The sequence below is a fragment of the Saccopteryx bilineata genome, chromosome 7 (assembly GCF_036850765.1).
Source record: "Saccopteryx bilineata isolate mSacBil1 chromosome 7, mSacBil1_pri_phased_curated, whole genome shotgun sequence".
NCBI lineage: Eukaryota > Metazoa > Chordata > Mammalia > Chiroptera > Emballonuridae > Saccopteryx > Saccopteryx bilineata.
This window is the reverse complement of record NC_089496.1, coordinates 39,314,931-39,335,826: the sequence shown is the minus strand read 5'-3', so window position 1 is coordinate 39,335,826 and position 20,896 is coordinate 39,314,931. Positions and strand designations below refer to the sequence as shown.

The 20,896-nt window shown below is 41.2% G+C and overlaps 1 protein-coding gene across 1 annotated transcript in view; it reads left to right on the top strand.

Moving 5' to 3' along the window:
* MACC1 (MET transcriptional regulator MACC1) overlaps positions 1–20,896 on the top strand; it is a 234,791-nt gene that overhangs the window by 198,583 nt on the left and 15,312 nt on the right. The gene's annotated exons all lie outside the window — the stretch shown is intronic.

Below are 20,896 nucleotides of genomic sequence, written 5' to 3'. Positions count from 1 at the left end.
TGGTTTTACTTGTCATGTCTTAAACTTCTTGTTGAATTAATTTTTCCCCATTGAAAAGTATGTTTATAACTCAAGTGATCCGTTTATCTATATGCCTTACTTTCATTGTAGAATTACAAAGTGATTACAGGTACTTGTTAAAAAGATAACCAAGTGTTCTCTTTGTAAGAAGTAGTTCTACATTTAAAGGGATGGTAATTGAGGAGAACTGATGATCCAAACAACCTCACTTTGACTTTGATGAATTTTGTCTCATTTTCTACTGTAGTTCTCTCTTTAGTTATTCTTCTTTAGATGACTAGGAGGATCTATGACTTCTTTCTTTATCTTAGAAATATTTGAGACTGCCCTTTTGTGCCCGGAAGCAGATTTTAAATGTTCCTAAAATTTAAGTCCACACTTGTAACCTTGGAATGTACTGAGACATTTAATGTAGTCATGTAAATGTATTAGTAGTTGAAAAGCAATACTTAGTTATGAAGAAGTTGCTGGTTTTATTTAAACTGATTCTACCAACTTCCATTTTGTAAGAATATTTGGGATTGGCAAATTCAGTGTAATGTTGATCTTGCACGTGTTAGGTTTAATGGTAATACAGTTAGCTACACTCCTTGGCATAACAGAAAAATCCATTCTATGAAACTTTACTCCCAGGAAATGTGTACTCAGTGCTCACTCAGCTAGTCGCCTCACATGGTGAACAGTAAGAGAAGTGAGGGGGAAGATGGGAAAGAATTTGATTATGGTCTAATGAAAGAATTCAGGCACGATGGAAACATCATCTTCCTTTCTTTATGCTGGTCTTCTTAAAAACGGAATTTATATTTTATTCTTTCCTCTTATTTAGTCAATAGTTAAATATAAATTAAAGGCTGCTTGGTTTTCTCCAGGTTTGATTTCATGCGATTTAAGATTGCTCTTTGAAACTACTAAGGAACTTCAAGTTGAGCAAACTCAGCAACCTTCTGTTGAGACCATCATTTAACAAACGGTCTTCGGGAGCTGGCATTAGAAAACCTATTTTTAAAAAAGATTTTATTTATTGATTCTTAGAGAGGGAAGAGAGAAAGAAAAATGTGGTGGGATGGGAGTGAGCAGGAAGCATCAACTGGTAGTAGCTGCTTCTCCTATGTGCCTGACCAGCAAGCCAGGGATTTTGAACCCGCGACCTCAGCGTCACTTTATCCATCCGCCAGCACAGGTCAGACAAAAAGGGTATTTCAAACTGGCTTCAGCACACAGAATGTCTTGTCTCTTACAGCTGATAACTCTACGGGTAGTTTCTGGCATTCCAGGATTCAGGACTGGAAGGTGTGGTCAAATTGCTTGCTTGTGTTTTTCCCCCTTCTCTGCCTCGGATTGTGGAAGCTGCATCCTTGGGCTCCGCAGGCACACGCAGCTCCCGGGGCCAGGAGGCTGCAGCAGCTCCCGCCTCACATTCATTCTCCTCGGCCGGTTTCAGGCTGTCCTGGCTTTGCGATGGGTCAACCTGGCTAAGCTCAACTCTGTTTCCCAGCATTCGCTTCACTAAATACTTCTGGTAAGGGTTGGCCTCAAGAGAAACCTGCGACGACCTGGATGGTCCCAGCGGAGCAGTAGCCGTTGTGACTCAGGGAGGTGGATGCAGGCCAGATCCCATGCAGCCCGGGAGTCAGCTTGGGTGAGTGGGGGTGGGGTGGGCACCTCCTGGCCTGCGGCTCCAGTTTCCCTCCGTCCTCCAGCGGCCCCTTCTCCAAACCCGGCCGGTGTGGGCGGGAGGCTGCAGGGAGAGGCCCGTTTCTGCGCGTTATCCACAGCAGCAGGCCGCAGGCTTGGAGTCAGGGAGGGACCGACATGGGTACTGGTGACAAATACTGGCTCTAGTTGTCCCTGCTCTCCCCCAGTCAATGTACACCTTTTCTTTCACTCAGCCTGACCTATGCCTTCCGGCTCCGCACCAGAAACAAAAGGAAAAGCCAGGTAAGCCCGACCAGCTCTCACAAATGTGTCTGTAATAAAGCCTTATTGGACGTCACTGCTGGTGGTCCACCTTTTCCGAATGAGCCCTGATTGATATGTAGGGAAGGAGAATACTTCCCGATGACGCCACAGAAAGAGTCTCTCCGATTGGACCAATTTAGGTTCTGTGCTCATCCCTCAGCCAATCACTGAGGGCTATAAATCAGTGGCCCCTTGATTGGTCAGACCTGGGTCACATGCTCTTTCCTTGCCACCCCAGCCAGACCACCCGGTTTGAGAAACACTTAATTTTCAGGTGAAGTCAGGCTCTGTTCCTGGAAATGGGAAGAGAAGGAATGTCCGGCACGCCAACAACAATTTTCCACTAAAAATGTGAGTCAGGCCCTGGTTGGTTGCTCAGTGAATAGAGCCTCAGCCTGGCATGCAGTTGTCCTGGGTTCGATTCTGGTCAGGGTACACAAGAAGCAACCATCTGCTTCTCTTCCCCTCCCTCCCTTCTACTCTCTCTCCATCTCTTCCTTCCACTCTCTCTCCATCTCTCCCTCCCTCTCTTTCCATCTCTCCCTCCCTTTCTTTCCATCTCTCCCTCCCTCTCTCTCCATCTCTCCCTCCCTCTCTCATCTCTCTCTCTCACTCTCTCTCCATCTCTCCTTCCCTCTCTCTCCATCTCTCCCTTCCCACTCTCTCCATCTCTCCCTTCCCACTCTCTCCATCTCTCCCTTCCCACTCTCTCCATCTCTCCCTCCCTCTCCCATAGCCAGTGGCTCGGTTGATTCGAGAGCATCAGCCCCCTATAGGGGTTGCCGGGTGGATCCCAGTCTATCTCCCCTCCTCTCACTTTAAAAAAAAACAGAAAGAAAGATATGTGAATGAGATTATTAACCTTAGCACTATTTTCTGTATCCAAAAACCTTTATCCTTCAAATATACTTCAAGAAGCTAGTCATGAGTCCTTATGAGACTGGGCAATGGGCCTGCTTTTACAAATGTCTGGGCTAAATCAAATGCTAAGTATAAATGGACCTTCACCAGCCATATCTACCCTCTGCAGGCCATTGATAAATTGGCCTGCCGTGACAGAGCCATTTTAAACCCCGTTAAGACTATGGCTCACCTGTCCCAGAAAGCCCAGGGGCCAATCTCCTTACTTGCTCACTCTTGGGCAGGACCCATAACCTGGTCAATGCGCCTCACCTGCTGCCGGGAAGAATCTGGGAGGGCAGGATAGAGGAGGCGGCTCCGGGACGCCGGATTGAGGAAACTGGTCGGGATTGTGTGGCGTGATGTGCCAGTGAAAGTCAGCGTGGAAAATTCCTTTGAACGTTCTCTGAATGAAATGACAAAAGCCAGCCCAAGGTCAATGGTTTTTCTGTCTCTTCACCCATCTGATGTTTCGTTGGAGACCTTTAGCTCCCCTTTTGAATCAGTAATAGCTTCTAAATACTGGCCATGAGCAAAGGGGAACAATATGAGCTAAGTGAATTAGTTGATTCTAAGACAGTGAAAAATAGGGCAAAATGAAAGGGACATACCGACATAGATAGAGTCTGTGTTTGCTTTATATATAAAATAGCTTTATGAAGATACAATTCACATATACTACAATTCACCAGGTCTATTTTTAAGAACCCATACGCATTTTCTTTTTAAAAACACAGTTTCTGTTAACCACGTGTTCAGTTACATTCCCAGTTTACTCCCTGTTGGAGAAATGCTCTTCAGAAGGAAATAACACCTTGTTACATTTTTCAGGGTTGCGCAAAATGTGGGTTATGGCAAAATAAAAGATGAGCGATGAAAGGTGTTCATGAGAAGCTGACGAGAGCTTCTCATGTACCTTGATGTTACATTCCTAACGCTATTTCAAGAGATTTTTCACTGATAGTTTAGGGGAAAAAAAGTCTGAAGTCCTCCTTTCACACTCTTAGAGAACCTTTGTATTGTTTTTTTCCATCTTGATTTCTGAGAGGATTACTGTGTGCTTAGGGGTAAGAGGCCAAGTTCCAAGTGAGAGCTGCAAACCAACCGCAAGAGATTAAGCCACCTGTTCTGGGTTCTGCCCTGAGCAAGGTTCTAAATCAGTCATCCTGAATGAGAGCCCTATATTAACCACTTAGTATATTCTGCATTTATCTACCAGGAAAATATGATTAATTTGTTAGGGCGGGCATAACAAAGCCCCACAGGTTGGGTGGCTTCACCAGCAGAAATTTATTTTCTTGTAAGTGCAAGATCAAAGTTTTGTTGCGGTTGGTTTCTCCTGAGGGCCAGAGGGAAGGATCTGTCCCAAGCTGTTCTCCAGCTTGTAGATCTTTATCTTCTCCCCATGGAGAGAAGACAAAGATGGTTTTACTTCATGCGCGAGTCTGTATTCCAACCTCTTTTAGAGACGCCTGTCACTGGTTTAAGGCCTCTTGAAAGATGCTATCTCCAAATTCAGTCACATTCCTAGCTCCTGGGGGAGGGGAGTGTTAGGATTAATACATACAAATGGGATATGTATGGGCATAATTCAGCCCATAACAAAAATGTTTTGATCATTGTTTTATTTTGTTTTTACTTAACAAAATCAACGGTGGCTGTGTTCAAATGCCTTTTGAAAAATTCCTCAATGAGCCTTCTTAAGTTTTACTTCCTTCTCTCTCACGGGCAAATCATAGATGCCTGAAGAGTTGATCGGTGTTTCAAGCTCACAAAATGAGCAGAATTGTGGAGAGATGGCAGGCCTAGACAGATGAAACTCCTTCCTTCACTGCTCTGCCCTTTTCACCTCAGGCGAGATCTGTCATTCAACTTTGCTTATCAGAACCAATGGCAACTATTGGCATAGTAGGTAATGCGTACTTGTTGATAATTTCCCTTTTTGTTGATGTTGTCACTATGGGATCTTTCCTGCAGATAAAAAAAAAAATGCTCTTTCGACAGGTGGGAAATTATGGTGACAGTCCCAGAACGGACTGGGTGTCATGGGTGAGGACTGTGACATAACTCCGGACCCTTTTATTAAGTTGTTTATATTTTTGTGTACACTGAGATGCCTGCAATCATCATCTGTTATTGAGAAAACCAAAATAAGGTTTAGAAAGGCTTAGATCACCCAGAAAACACACAGAGCAAGTCTGGGAAACTTGTCCTGTAGAGTGTGGTGTGTGGGAAGAAAGAGCCCACGCTGGCCTCGGAGGGGGCCGAGCAGATCTTCCAGGGCAGGGATGTGCGGGCACAGGCAGAAAGCTAAGCAGCCTAAGACGTCTTCCCCAATTAGCATTTTTTAAGAGTTCCGTCAGTGCAATTAGGGTGAGCAGCCTCTCCCACTTTGCCCGGACGGAGGGGTTTCTTGAGTCTTGGAAATTTCGTTGCTGAAACCAGGAAAGTCCCAGGCAAACTGGGACAGTTGGCCACTCCGGGTACAAACCCACTGTTAAAAATAAAAGCAGCAACTGGGAAGAATAACACTTTAAATTATTACCAGGCTTTTTGTGCCATAGGTCAAATAATCACGATAGTTAAAACTGGGGGATGTTTTTATAGGTGAAGGGAGCCGTGAATAGTACCAAGAATGTGTCACTGACTTGGAGACAGACTGTTTTGAGAAAAGGGCAACATTTGGAGTAAATACAAGGTGCTAAAGTTGATAGGGAGGGATACTAAGGACGAACCTTGCTAATTAAAATTTTGGCTGAGGACCAGACCTGATAAAGCTCACAGAACTCTGTGGTGTGGCTAATCTTTGCAAGGATATCTGTAAGTTTGTTACTTGAGGACCAGTTTTTCTGATTATAAAACAAGTAATAGTTAATGCAGTTATATATATATATAATATATATTTTCATATAATATATATAGAAATAACTGCATATATAGTTGTCAAATCAATATCCAACTTCGTTGGCCAGTTTATGGAAAAAGTACTTGTCAGATATTATTTTAATTTACAAAGGCCAGCGTTAGGCATATTCATCTGCACATTAAATGTAAAGCATGGAGGAGGTGTGAAAAGCTTTTCAGTGTCCAACTGCGATCTTTATTAAGCATCTTTATAAATTCTTATCAGGATTCCCTAGAACAGGACAGTGACTTGACTATTAATTAGCATTTAAACAACACTAAATTATGCCAAGTCAAGCACCATATGTGTGAGAAATGATCCAAATAATTTTAAGTGGAAATTCATTGCTTTAATTATGACAGTTCGGTCTATATTAGTCTCTTCTCCCCCCTTTCTCTTTTCTTCTTTTCCTCTTTATCTTCATTTTCTTTTTTCTCATTGGCAAAAAGAATAGCAATAGACATATTATTCTTAGAATTATATACAAAGTAACTACTTCTGAGAAAACAGTGCTCATTGTCTATCATGTCTAAAGCACTATAAACAGCATGAGACATAAACAAAGAACATCTTTCTATCCTTTCTTGTCCATCTAGTGGAGGAGCTAGGCAGGTAAACAAATAATTACAGAGAAGGCAGAAAAAAAATAATTGGCCAGCAGTTCAGTTCAGTTTACATGTAGACAGGACTTGAATGAATGCTCACTATGTCAAAGGATTTACAGAACACCTTAAGCATGAAAGAGAGCGAGAGCTCTTGTCATCATTACTGCAGTTCATTGCTATTGCTCTCACTGTGGTTTTGTGGCAAAACAACAGATATGCTTGTAGTTAACCCGTGAGCTCTTATTATTTTCTATGTACACTTAACTGGATTCAAGGCTCGTTTGTCAGTTAATTTCAACTGTGCACATAGTAAAAATAGCAGACCTGAAGACTTTTCTTCTCTCTGGACTACTGACTTCTTAAATTCCATTTTTTTTCTTTTTTTTTTCTTTTTCTGAAGCTGGAAACAGGGAGAGACAGTCAGACAGACTCCCGCATGCGCCCTACCGGGATCCACCCGGCACGCCCACCAGGGGCGACGCTCTGCCCACCAAGGGGCGATGCTCTGCCCATCCTGGGCGTCGCCATGTTGCGACCAGAGCCACTCTAGCGCCTGAGGCAGAGGCCACAGAGCCATCCCCAGCGCCCGGGCCATCTTTGCTCCAATGGAGCCTTGGCTGTGGGAGGGGAAGAGAGAGACAGAGAGGAAGGCGCTTTGGAGGGGTGGAGAAGCAAATGGGCGCTTCTCCTGTGTGCCTTGGCCGGGAATCGAACCAGGGTCCTCCGCACGCCAGGCCGACGCTTTACCGCTGAGCCAACCGGCCAGGGCAAATTCCATTTTTTGATGTACTGTGGCTGTACAGTAAGCATCACCGACCAGCTCTCCTGCCTTCTCAGCCTTATGTGTATATTGATAGCTTCTGTATTGTTTAGGAACAAATAATAATAGTAATAGTAATTTAAAAAAAGCCTTCAAATGTAAAGTTTCTAAAAAATCTTACACAAGGTTCCTTATTTAATATTACAGTGACAACTACATTAATGCTCTCCTTGATTCCTTGGGGGCAAAGGGCACTTGGAACACACATTTAAAGCTCTAAGTAAATTCAAGAATCTATCAGTCAGTCCTGACTCAACAGAATTAACTCAAGTTTACGGGCAAGGCTCTTACATTAATAAAGGAGATTGTATTTCCCAAACGTTCCAGTGTTTAAAAAAGTCTTAGAAAAACTACAACCCTGACTAAAGAAAGCTCAAGTAGAGATAATTCTGTGTGACTAAGGACTTCATACAGGAAAAGACCTTGAGAGAGGCCCAGTTATAATTAAGTGTGACTTTGACAGTTGTTCCTCTCTTTAGGAACAAAAAGTAAACATTTTAATGGTTGAAATATAAAAAAAATAAATACTTTCTGGACATTGGACAAGGTAATTGGAAAGAATCCCTGGAGAACAGAGGTTGATATATTGTCCTAAAACACTCTAACAAATATAATTGTAGACTATCAAAGCCATCTGTAAAAGGATTATCTAAAATTATGTATTATATAGGGTTATGGAGGTTGGCCCATTCTAACCAGGAAACAGACCCCAGCAATTTTTAAACAAAAATGTCTACTGCAATAGAGTTTTGATGTTTTTACTTGTCCATTTTGATAAACAATTTTATTTTCCATACATAAAAAAGATATAGTATATATATATATATATTTTTTCTTTTTTCTCCCCCACACCGGTAGCCAAACCTGGGCTGCCTGAGTGAAAACCTGAAATCCTAACCACCAGACCATGTGGGACCAAAACATATTTTTAATTGTGAAGTGCTTTATGAAGAAAGAATCTAACACAATACTGACTTTGATGTTTCTGTTATTTTGTTGTGTCTTCCTTTAGCAGTAATGATGGATTGAATTCCTGTCTTGGCTTCATTTTTGTTTTTCCTGGATCAACACCATGATTTCCAAGTTGGTTGGATTAACTGACTAGTGAAGCAATTTGACTGACTGTCAGTCACATTCATATATATATATATATATATATTATATATATATATAATATATATATAATGTGTGTATATATATATATATAAATTTTTATTTATTTATTTATTATTTTGTATTTTTCCAAAGTTAGAAGAAGGGAGGCAGTCAGACAGACTCCTACATGAGCCCGACCTGGATCCACTCAGCATGCCCACCAGGGGGTGATGCTTTGCCCATCTGGGCATTGCTCCTTTGGGGCCGGAGCCATTCTAGCACCTGAGGTGGAGGCCATAGAGCCGTCCTCAGCACCCGGGCCAACTTTGCTCCAATGGAGCCTTGGCTGCAGGAAAGGCAGGGGGGGGGGAGGAGAGAAGGGAAGGATGGAGAAGAAGATGAGTGCTTCTCCTGTGTGCCCTGACCGGGAATCAAACCTAGGACTTCCACATGCCAGGCGGATGCTCTACTGCTGAGCCAACCAGCCAGGGCACATTCATATTGAATATAGTTATCAGAACCAGTTGACCCAGAAAATAAAGACTAACTCATTGAAGTTCAATGAGTAGATCAGAAAATCTTACAGTTGAAAGAACCCTATCCTGTGATCATCCAGATTATATCTCCACAGCCTAAATGCTGAAAACTCACCACTCACCAAAGCAGGTCATTTTGCTTTTAATAATTTCTCCATTTATGGAGGTCTGCCTATACTTGAGCTCGGATCTACCTTTTGAGCCTCATTAATTCATTCATTCCTTTATCATTTAATAATACTGATTGAGTGCCTAATCTGTGACATAAATGCTGGGGACAAAATGATAACAAGGACCTATTTATTCCCTGCTCTCATGGATCTGCAGTCCGTGGGAGGAAACTATTTCACCAACACCGTTCCTTCAGACATTGGAGATGACTGCCATGTCCTCAACTTTAACAACTTTTCTTAGGCTACCCCCCCCCCAAGTTCCTTCATTTCAAACAAAGAATTTCCAGATTCTTCCCAGTGTTTGTCACTTTCCCTGCAGTTTGTCCATACTCCTCTTCAAATGTTTACCCAGGGAACCCCGTGGTCTTGGTGAGGTCTGTCCAGAGCGCATGGATCCATTGAGCCATTTATTTATTATAGAACACTTTTTTTAGCACCTGTCAGCTAAATGTGAAAATGACCATAATTCCTGTTTTCAAGAAGTTCATGTTCTAAAGGAAGTTCCAGAATGATTAAACGGGGCCACTGCGTCTCCAACTGTGGGCGGCACAATCCCATTAGTTCAGCCTGGGCTCTGCAGGTAAGGAAATGTGTCCCCATAGGCTCATGACTTCACCCTCCTCATGTTAAATTAAGGAGTTGTGGCCCAAGGACGCAGGCCCAAATACAGCAAAATTCACTGAGCTAAGCCAATAGTCTGCAACTGGAGACCTGACGAATAACAAATTATAAAGTAATTGGTTTTTAATATGTAAAATAGAATCATTGTGACATAAACCTCTTTAGGGTTGTAGTAAGTTATAACAAACCAATAGATTTATAATCGGCATTCATTTGGAAAAAAGTATATACAAATATTTATGATAGAGCTAAGTAGCCTAACATGTTGCCACCATTTTGAATTAATGACATTTTGTTTGTTTGTTTTTTGTTTTATTTTTGTTTTTTTTATTCATTTTAGAGAGGAGAGGGAGAGACAGAGAGAGAGAGGAGGGACAGAGAGAGAGAAGGGGGGGAGGAGCTGGAAGCATCAACTCCCATATGTGCCTTGACCAGGCAAGCCCAGGGTTTCGAACCGGCGACCTCAGCATTTCCAGATCGATGCTTTATCCACTGCGCCACCACAGGTCAGGCCTGACATTTTGTTTTTGTTTCCTCCTCTTCCCCCCAAGTAGTGACAGCTCCTGAGATTGTGACAGTCTTATTAGTGAAATCTAGGCTATAAGTGTCTCTTCTTTGTTCTATATAGTTTCTGTAAATGAAAGGAGGTTTCTTTCCTCTTTGTTAAGACTTTTTATTCTGAGTATAGTTCAGGCTAGTGCTACGAGGAGTGTTTATGAATGAAGTGGCTTCATTCATTCATTCATTCATTAATACACCTATTCCTATATTTATATATTAAATGTTCAAATAAAGTCAATATCTGGTCTATATTTGGAGCTCAGTTAACTTTAGTCGAATGAGTGATTGAATGGATGAGGACCTAATTAACCAACCTCTTGTCTCAGTAGATTAAGATTCATTCATCTGTTTAGTGGGCAGGAGCAAGACCAGAGTTTCTTGCAGCCTTAGGAAGCTATAAGTCTGTGACAGAGAAATGATGCCAACAGTGTCAGGGATTATCACAAAAGGTGGCAGTTCAATGGGGGACAGGGTGGCTGTATTTCTCACATGATTCTGTGCTTTTCAAGTGACTAGCAAGTGCCATGGTATTATGCCCCTAATAAAACCCAGGCCTTTAGGAACTTTAGTGTTCCTTTGGGCCTGTCTTAGGATCATTCTGGAGACAGTTTATTATTGCTGTGTAACACTAGGTACCAGTAGGGTTGGTCTGTCCCTATGCCTTATGTGTTATTAAATATTGTAGATATCACCCCTGCCACCATGAATTCAGCTCAGACACTGGAAATGGTCCTTCCCATGAGGGGTTTACAATGATCTCCAGTCTTCCCAACATGATGGAGAAGAAGGCACAGGTGCTCAGGTTGGCGAGCTGTGTTGCCAAGTTGAGAAAATAGGCAGGTATTATTTCCAGGGCAGTAAATACATAGGCAGCCAAGGTTTTACACAATGAAGGCTCTTATGGACATCTATTGCTGAATGTTGTTCTTATATTCATCTTAGGCACTGTAAATGCAGAGACTGAAAAGTAAAAATCTAGACACAAAAAAGTGACGATTCTCAAAGAGGAAAGAATAGCACGGAAGACAGAAACCAGATGAAGAGGAATTCAGGCAGGATGAAAGCAGAAACTTAGTTTAGTTGCTGATTATCACTAGCACCTTAAGAAGAGGAAACCGGAAACTGCAAAGTAATTTCAGAAACCAGATTTAAGCAGTGGTAAGATACATGTTAATGCCAAATTTAACTGTATGCTACTTAGAGTGTGGTAGGATGCATTTTCTGATCTGCCCAAAGCTAATTCAAGAAGCTTCTTGGAATGTGCTGTGTATCAAAGGTTAAATAACAAATTGGGGTGGTTTTATCAGTGGAAATCACAGCAAAGAAGTTGATTAGACATATTCTCTACAGTGACACATAGAAGATCTGATGACTTCTCATGGAAAAGTTCTGATTACCTTTTAAACAGTGTGCCCTGCAAGCAGACCTTGTAGAACTTGTTTTTTCTCAGTGCTCAGGATCTTAAGCTGCCGGTCCCTATCAATCTTTTTTTTTTTTTATTTGACCAGCTAAGGGAAAAGAGGTCAGTGCCTCAAAATCATATCTTATGCTCATACTTGTCATATGCCTTAACACCTAAGGTTATAATTTATATACCTAAAGACAACACTTTCTAACTAAAAGCTGAAACAAAACATAATGTTGAGTGAAGAAAGTGAGGTGAAAAAGGATTCCTACAGTATGAAACATTTCAAATGCATTTTTCCCCTAAAATAACAAAATTTTTAATGCTGAAAATGATCTTCACAAGGTTCATAAACAGTTAAAATTCCTACCTAATTCTGAAGCAAGTGCCCAGAATAATATCGTTATAAATAATTGAGCAAAGACTTACTGTTTGTAGTATTTCTTAATTGTTTATTTATCAAGAAAAACTAGTCCTTAGCTCAGATGTTCATGTTTCACAGTTTGGGAACACAGGTCAGTGACAAACTGCCATGGAATTCCACCCAAAGAAATTCTTTACATTCCAAGATCACTTTGCACTCTGAAAGATTCCAGCCTTCCTCCTCTTTTCAAACCCGTTCATGGAGTCATAATTTCTGTTGAGTTCTGCGAATGCCTTCTTTCGAGGTTCAGCCACAGCAAACTTATAGAAAGCTGCAGTCCCCGGGGATGGAGTGATGGTTCCAACAGGGTGAAATGGCCGACGCCTGGTCAGGAGGCCACTCCTTGCAGTTCTGCAGAGCAAAGACATGGCAGTTATATTCTCCTCAACCCTGATGTCCTTCCTGATGGAGAAGTGGACCCTTTGTATAATTTATGTACTTTAGGTACATAAATTATGTGTATGACCACATTTATATGTAGTAAAAGTATAAAAGACATGCGTACGGGAAATGTGAGACAAGAAGAACAATCACATTTAGAGGGGAAGAGGCAGATGAGCAGTGGGTCATTGGCTGTTTTTATTACATGTTTGTTTTTTCTAACTGGAGCTTTGAACTGCTTGCAGCAAAATATTAACATGCATTTAACCTAGTTACTTTTACGTAACTACTTGTATGAACAATATAGTCTTTTTTGTTTGAAATACTTGCTAACCAAACCTAAATGAAAAATGAAAACAAACCAAAAAGCCCAAACTCCTGTTTTTTCTGCTAGGAAAAATCTCAGCAGAATTTTGCTTGAAAATTTCTCATCAAGCAGCATCTCAGATTACTCAGGACTCTTAGCTAACTTCGCTTAGTAGTTAAGAAATATGCTCTCATCCACCATTAAGTGGTTAAGGATGCTGCCTTTAAAAATAATTGGTTATTATATATTACTGTTTTATAAAGGTCACTCATATGCTATGAACTGAGTATGCAAGGGACTGAGGACTTTTGTGATTACTACAGTTTTCCTCTCAAACATTAAAAATGAAGACAAGTTATGTGTCTGGACTCCTTCCCAAACAGGGAAGTATGCTGTAATGAAGGAACGCTGACCTTAGGACCAGGAAACTGGGGTCTAGTTGAGTTCTGCCGTTTAATAGTAGTAGAGCCACAGGCGAGCCAGGTACCCTTTCTGGTCTTCAGTTCTCCATCAGTAAACTGAAGATTTGCAGTTCTTTCTCACTCTGGGTCCTCCCACTAGGTGGCAAAGCAGCAGAATGCTAAGAAAGTAGGTTCTAAGGTGAGACGGGGGGGGGGGGGGGGGGGGACTGTCCTCCCTTCCTGATGGGATGCTTGTGGGGACCAAATCCAAACATAGCAGGTAAAACAACATTGGATTTGCGACTTTATATAACTTTATTTGCAGTGCCCGGCAAATATATGTCCAGAACCATGGTAGGTTTGTGAAAGTTTACGATGCTAAATGTTTGTGGTTATGGTTCATTGCGTGTAATGTATTTTCACACTATTTCTTGCATCTCTTTTTTTTTTTTTAATTAATTTATTTATTTTTTAGAGAGGAGAGGGAGAGACAGAGAGAGAGAAGGGGGGGAGGAGCTGGAAGCATCAACTCCCATATGTGCCTTGACCAGGCAAGCCCAGGGTTTCGAACCGGCGACCTCAGCATTTCCAGGTCGACGCTTTATCCACTGCGCCACCACAGGTCATATTTCTTGCATCTCAGGATTGAAATGATATACATGCTCTGGTTCTGAGCCTCGAGGACTTAGCAATGTAGTTGAGATATAAAAAGTAAAGTAGATGAGATTATTTCTGACCCATAGAAGACTCTGTGAGGTGAAGAACTGGGTGGTGAGGTTCACACCCATTCGAGAGGAGATCAGGGACAAGACATACGGGGTTGGAGCTTGAGCTGGGACAAAAAACGATCCCCTGAATAACACGGGATCCTAGCTAAGTCTCAGGGTCCGTTGGTATCTTAGTCTCTTCTCAGCCATTGTCAGTACTAGTTAATAAAATGGAGTAAGAAAGTCCCGGGTGCTTTCGTCACTAACAAGAAGGGCTCAGGATTCTGGGAAGAATCTGGCTTCATTATTTACAACTTGAGGCATAGATTGATAACTTCTTTCTGGAAGAAGTTATGTGCTAAGATTTACTCTCTTCCACTTAAAAGAATTAATTCCATTCCATTCTAAAGCTCAAATACTCTTTCCAAACAAGCTATTTACTTTTTAATCCTCTCTGCCAGGAATCCTTCTGCATGTTCATTACGGATGTCCTGCTCAAGGAGACCATGCATTTGGTTTTATGCTCCTTAGGTTGAACCCAGAGAATAGTTCAGCCCTCACAGAAAGAGGAAGTAAGCCTTGAGCTGAGGCTCCCTGCCCACCACTGCTTTCTAGAATGGCCAATGCCTTTCCCCTTAGAAGAAAGGCGGCCGCCCTTCTAGCTCTTAGTTCCTTGCAGGAATCAGACTGGAAGTTTTCTCTCTGGTTGACTAGAATGTGGACCTACGTTGGCCTCTACCTTCTACAGCCTGATGAGTTTATATTAGCAAATTATTTATTTTCTCTGAGACTATTTCCTTACTTGTGAAATAGGAAGAGAAAAAAAAATAGATCTACCTTACTGGATTCTTGTGAGAACAAACAAGATAATGCATGTAAAATACTTAGGATAAGTAATTAATCAAAGTTATCTATCTGTGTAGCACCTACAATTTAAAATATCTATAATAGTTCTCATCAGCTTTCCCTTTCATCTCTTTCAATAAAGTAAACCACAGCATTTCAAAAGAGTGCTATTTAACGTTTTTCTTCTCTAGGAAATGTAAAGAAGAAATTCAAACCTCAAATCATTGAAATAAAAACTCATGACTTTAGTTAAGAGAGAGAAGACAGCTCTGAGCAGAACAGAGACACACACTATTACACCCCCCCAGCTATTTGAAGAAGTATGCTGTTTGTTTCTCTGGTCTGCTCCGTCCGTTTATTAACATTTTGTTTCCATACGGATTACAGCTTTCCTTTATTCAATACCCTTGAACATGTCTTTGCAACATCTTAAGTTTTTGTTTTCCTTTGTTTTATAGTTATTTGAATTCCTCGTGTAATTTGGCATAAAGGTTTTTGAATGAAGAGGGTTGTCCTTGAACTGAGTCAGGTGATCTCAGAGAGCTGAGTGACTGTTCTTTTTTTTGTCCCATACTAATGATTTTATTCACTTTAACCGTTTAGACCACAAAACTAATCAAGTCTTTGAAACTCTTCCATCCCCTTTTGGGCTGCCTCTCACAGGGCAGAGCAGGAGAGGAGTATTGTGTATGTGACCGGACGGAAGCTGCCCAGAGCGGTGACTGACTGGATTGTCCCCGTGCTGCTCTCTGCATTCTTAGGGTGGCGTTGGTCTCAGAAGAGCAGCGGCTGAGCAGCAGCCATGACCCCCAGCATCTGACAGCCTTCCATCAGTGAGTTTTCTGGAACTAAGTTATTTTCTTCTGTTATCCTTACTTGGCTTAAAACAACACCGAATGTCCAGACCACTTCCTGAAATGACCCACATGGAACCATATATGGCTCAGGAGAGTGAGAAATGACTGTGTACTCTCTGATGTTATCAGCTCAAGGTCTGGATAATGGCTTCCGCAAGGGAGTTTTAATTTTACCAATGCCTTCTCTTCTACGTACTTTACCTTAAGGATAGAAGTAAAGTAAAGCTTATCAAGCATTAACTATAAGCCAGGCATTTCTACGAGGTACCTTAATGTGCATTGTGCCTACCTATGGGTTGTAGGTGCTATTACCATCTGTGATTTTACCAATGAGGACATTGAAACACAGATAAGTTAAGTAACTAGCTCAGGCTCACACAGCTTGTAAGGGTAAGTGGTTGGCCCTAGAATCAAACTTGAGTCTTTCGACTCTTAACTCCAGCAGAACCACGCTTGGGGAGTGGTCTCAAACAAGGCTGTGATTTGTTAACGGATGCTGTTGCTCCAAGATGCCATCTGGATCATGTGAACAAGATAGTTTCGAAAAGGAAACTCCCAACCCAGATTCAGGGTCCATTTAGAATAGCCTTGCCATGGCGACAGTTACATCGATGCTTTCTCCTGTGCAATGAGGCTCCCAACTCTATGTCAACATCACATACCTATAGGGACTGTTAGTAAAGGAATTAGATATCAGGCTATTGATTGAGGACCTACTATAGGGAGATTATTTACTTTCTGAATTTATTGTAAATTGCATAGGCATGTACTAAATAGATTTGCTGTTTTAAAGCCCAATTTTTTTAAAAAAGATTCTTTTAGGAAAAGAAATAACAAGTTGCTACAAAGAATATGAATTTCACTCTTTTTCAATGCCTATATTACATCACACACACACACACACACACACACACACACACACACTATGTCTGTGAAGTCATGGTGCACTTTTGACTGGTCACAGGAAAGCAACAAAAGACGACAGATATGTGAAATCTGCACCAAATAAAAGGAAAACCCTCCCAGTTTCTGTGGGATGATGTGGTAATATGTACGCATGTGCAGATGATGACGTAACAACCGTGTATATAGCAGAGCCGCCCACAGCCATGCCAGTCAAGACGTGGACGGTACAGAGGAAAGTTCAGTGTGTTATGTGGCTCACTAAATTCGAATCCATGACCAAAGTGCAACGTGAATATTGGCGCGTTTATAACGAAGCGCCACCACAGAGGAATAACATTACTCGGTGGGATAAGCAGTTGAAGGAAACCGGCAGTTTGGTGGAGAAACCCCGTTCTGGTAGGCCATCAGTTGGTGACGAGTCTCCTTAGGATAGCTACCTAAGGAGCCCTAAAAAATCTGTGCGTGAGCCCACATTGAACTGCACTGAATAGGTATGAAACTGGGAGGGTTTTCCTTTTATTTGGTGCAGATTTCACATTTCTATCGTCTTTTGTTGCTTTCCTGTGACCTGTCAAAAGTGCACCATGACTTTACGGACACACTGTATACACACACACACATACGTGTGTGTGTGTGTGTATGAAAGACAAAATGCTATTGGGGGGGATGCTGAAAAATGAACTATAAGAAGAATCTTTAATCAGAAATGTATAATGTGTAAGCAAGTCATATGGAAAAGAAAAGTATTAATTAGGAATATTAAGAGGAGACTTACTTTTCATTCCTACTTAGTAAGAGGCAGTAAAATAAAAGTTTTTTTTTCTAGTGATAGCTCAGAAGGAACTGAGTAGTGATAGCATTCAGCCCATAAGGGAATATCTAGTTACTGCCAAGAAAGAAGGTTACCCCTCCTTGAGAATATTTTTTTCATTCCTTATGACACAATACAAAACACCCTGCAGATTTATTTTTTTTACAGAAATGTGCATTAGTGAAAATGTCTTTTCCTAACTTTTTTGTGGGCACTGTCAGGTCATGGAATGTGCTCTGGGCTACTACTTCCTTCAGTTAAGTTGTCATTTATTCTTTCAACTGCTGGACTCCAGTATCTACCAGGTCACTTGGGCAGTCCGTTGTTCCTGACTGTCTTGCCTGGACAGCCTTTAGGTATTTATATCACAAAACATCTATGCTAAGATTTTAGGATTATAACTGCTATCTTATATGGAAACCTGTGTCAATGACTTTCTTTAAATACAAACATCAAGAATTGATATAACTGAGGATAAAAACCAATGAAGGACATAGAAATATTTATTTTTGCTTTGAAAAAGTATTGTCAAGAGTCAATACAATTAAGAAAGAAATATACAGCCCACTGGCCAGTTGGCTTAGTGGTAGAGCATCAGCCCAGCATGTGGATGTCCCAGGTTCAATTTCCAGTCAGAGCACACAGGAGAAGCAACATCTGCTTCTCCACTCCTCCTTCTGTCTCTCTCTCTCTCCTCTCTCTCTCCTCTCTCTCTCTGTCTCCCTCTCCCTCTCCCCCCCCCCTCAGCCATGGCTTGATTGGTTCAAGAGCATCAGCCCCAGGCACTGAGGAGAGGATGACTCCATGAAGCCTCCGCCTCTAAAAAACAGCTTGGTTGAGAGCATGGCCCCAGACGAGGGTTGCTGGGTAGTTCCTGGTCCAGTCACATGCAGGAGTCTGTCGCTCTATCTTCCGTCCTCTCACTTGGGAAAAAAAGAAAGACAAAAATATATGGTCATTGTTTATTTGGAATCTTGTTTATTGAACAACTTTATCCTTATATATCAGGACTTCCACAAAGATTATTATCGAGATTTATACAATTATTCCATGTGTCTTTAATCTGTTTAGATAATAGAGTCTATTCTGCATTGCCCTCTCCTTCATGTTATTAAACATTTTATGAAAGTCTTGCAAAGTATCTTATAAAATTTTCTACCAGTGCATACTAATGCACATAATATATGCATTAAATATAATTTAACTATTTCTGAATGGCGTAGGTTGCTCTATATTGCAACCTTTTATAAAAGTTTAAAATTTATCTGGCCTTTCCCTTTGGTGTTTTCCAGCTTTTTTTTGTTTCCAATCTTGCTCATCACCAGGCCTTCTCTATCCGCTCCTTTCTTTTTTTGAACTAGCTATTTCTAATCTGTTATAAACAGAGACCAGATAGCAGTTCTTGTCTAAAGTTGGAGTTAACAGGTTCTAAATTAGGTTTCTCTTTGGTCTTCGCAACATCAATTTTAGCTTATTTTAATTTCGTCTCAGCTTAGTCAATGTTCTGGATAATTGACATTTCCAGGTAAGTGACCTGGGTGGGTGGGGGGCGGGTGAGGAGGTGGAGGCGTGGTTTCCACTCAGCCCGGGCCAACACAGTGGTGTTGAGAGTATGGAGCGTTTGAGAACCGCAAATAGTTTAGCGAGGCTGCAGCCTCCACTGTAAGACAAGGAGAAGGAATGTGGGTTGTGGTAATAAGGGACAAAGACTAGAGCAATAAGCAGAAGCAAAATAACAAAAGCTCTTACACTTCATGTCAAGGAGTTTTAACTTCAACAATGAGGCATGGGATGCCACTGATGTGTTTTAGAGAAGACAGCATCATGGTCTGCTTTGCATTTTAGAAATATCACGTTCGTGTCACCCTGACAATGTGGCTTAGAAATGACTGAAGAAATCATATTTATATCACGCATTACTGGCAGCATGTGATTCAATAACTAGAACAGTGGGAGGAGGGTTGTGTTTCACTCTTCTTTGTAATATGATTTCTCATATTCATATTTAAAACATAAAAATAAGCTATAAAAACTTCAGCTAAAACTCAGACGTGACAATAGTAGATAGACTCCCTCCCAGAAGGAACACAGAAAGAACCACTGATATTCTGTATGGCCTCTTCTGATAGTTCCAGAATCCGCTTCGGTATGTGGTTTTTTTTTGGCATTGGGCACATAGCAGTGAAACCTGAACTTAGTTCTTTAGTGCCTTTCTTTATGTAAAGCATTCCCGTTGAGGTAGAATGCAAAAGATGATGTATATAGACAGTGGAGTTAAAATTTTATAAAATACCAATCACCAGTTATTAAAATTTATTATTATTATCAACATACAACATATTAGCCATTATCTTAAGTTTTAGTGATAAATGAGGTGTTAAAAAACGGTCAGTGACTTGCTAAAGAAATATGCAGCAAAGAGAAATCTACAAATAGTCTTTACTGAAAGTGAAGGTGAGTTTTTTTTCTTTTGTGCTGCCCAAAGACAGTGACTCCCGGGTATACCAGATTGCCCACTCTAAGAAACTGACACTGGAACAGTGGGAAATATTTTGCTTGCCATGTTGTCATGAATATGCTAATAATAATAATGCCATGATCACAGTAACAAGGTGGTTATGAAGATGGTGGCGAAAGGATGATGACTAGTTAGTTTTTCTGACTGGTAGTTGTGTCCTTTTGTTTTCAGGTATAGAAAGACCCTTAAAAAATATAACATTCTGGAGGAACTAAATATCAATATATGAGGTCGATTCTAATTTGCTTATTATCTAAGGAACTAGATCAGGCATGGCCAACATATGGTAATGAGTTTATGCGGCCCATGATTACATTTTTAATATTCTCCGCATGACGCACTGTGGAAATGAAATAAGTGGTACTTTTAAATCATTATACATAAACTATGATATCTTCAGTAATCTTCAGCTCAACTTATATTTGTGAACAGACTTTTTCTTTAATGAATCTAAATAAAAGTACAAGATCAAGATTGAATGATATACATTTGGAGGCTGTGTTAAGAATAGCTACTACAAGTATAGAGCCAGATATAAAAAAATAATAGGCAATGCAAAGCGCCTCAACACGTCACATTAGTTTTTTTGTTAATTTGTTGTACTAAATTACTTATGTTTATTCATAAATAAATTACATAGTAAAATTTTGTTGACTTAAATGAATCGTTTTTGTATTTAACTTTTTTTTTTTTTTTGTATTTTTCTGAAGCTGGAAACAGGGAGAGACAGCCAGACAGACTCCCGCATGCGCCCGACTGGGATCTACCCGGCATGCCCACCAGGGGGTGATGCTCTGCCCCTCCGGGGCGTTGCTCTGCCCATCCTGGGCGTCGCCATGTTGCGACCAGAGCCACTCTAGCGCCTGGGGCAGAGGCCAAGGAGCCATCCCCAGCGCCCGGGCCATCTTTGCTCCAATGGAGCCTTGGCTGCGGGAGGGGAAGAGAGAGACAGAGAGGAAGGAGGGGGGGGTGGAGAAGCAAATGGGCGCTTCTCCTATGTGCCCTGGCTGGGAATCGAACCCGGGTCCCCCGCATGCCAGGCCAATGCTCTAACGCTGAGCCAACCGGCCAGGGCCTAACATTTTTTAATTTTAATATTTCGTCCAGCCCGTGAATAAAGTTTTCTTTCTAATCTGG